Source organism: Propithecus coquereli, unplaced genomic scaffold (genome assembly GCF_000956105.1).
Source record: "Propithecus coquereli isolate 6110/MARCELLA unplaced genomic scaffold, Pcoq_1.0 Scaffold204, whole genome shotgun sequence".
NCBI classification, from domain to species: domain Eukaryota; kingdom Metazoa; phylum Chordata; class Mammalia; order Primates; family Indriidae; genus Propithecus; species Propithecus coquereli.
The window spans coordinates 2,548,222-2,548,573 of record NW_012145412.1 but is presented as its reverse complement, the minus strand read 5'-3'; positions in this window follow the sequence as shown (position 1 = coordinate 2,548,573).

Genomic DNA, 352 nt, shown 5'->3' with positions numbered 1-352 from the left:
CGGTAAAAACAGGCTTCCCTGAACAAAGGGCTAATTAAAATTGCATTTTGTTCCTTCTTCTTCCTCACATTAAAATCGATGTGTATGATGGGTGTATTGGGAGTATTGGAGGGAACTGGCATAATGAGGATTTTCAAATATTAATAAGGCTTTGAAAAGGTATACTCCATTGTGTTAATGTTGGTTACTTTAGAGAAGTGAAATTTTATTCACTGGTAAAGAGGAAGAGGAAACTGTTAAGTTTTTAAATACCTTTCTTTAATGTCTGTTTTGTTACAAGAAATGATTATTACTTTCAAATCTGTATTTGTTTTTCTTAAAATTATATTATTTATCTGTTACATGTTTAACA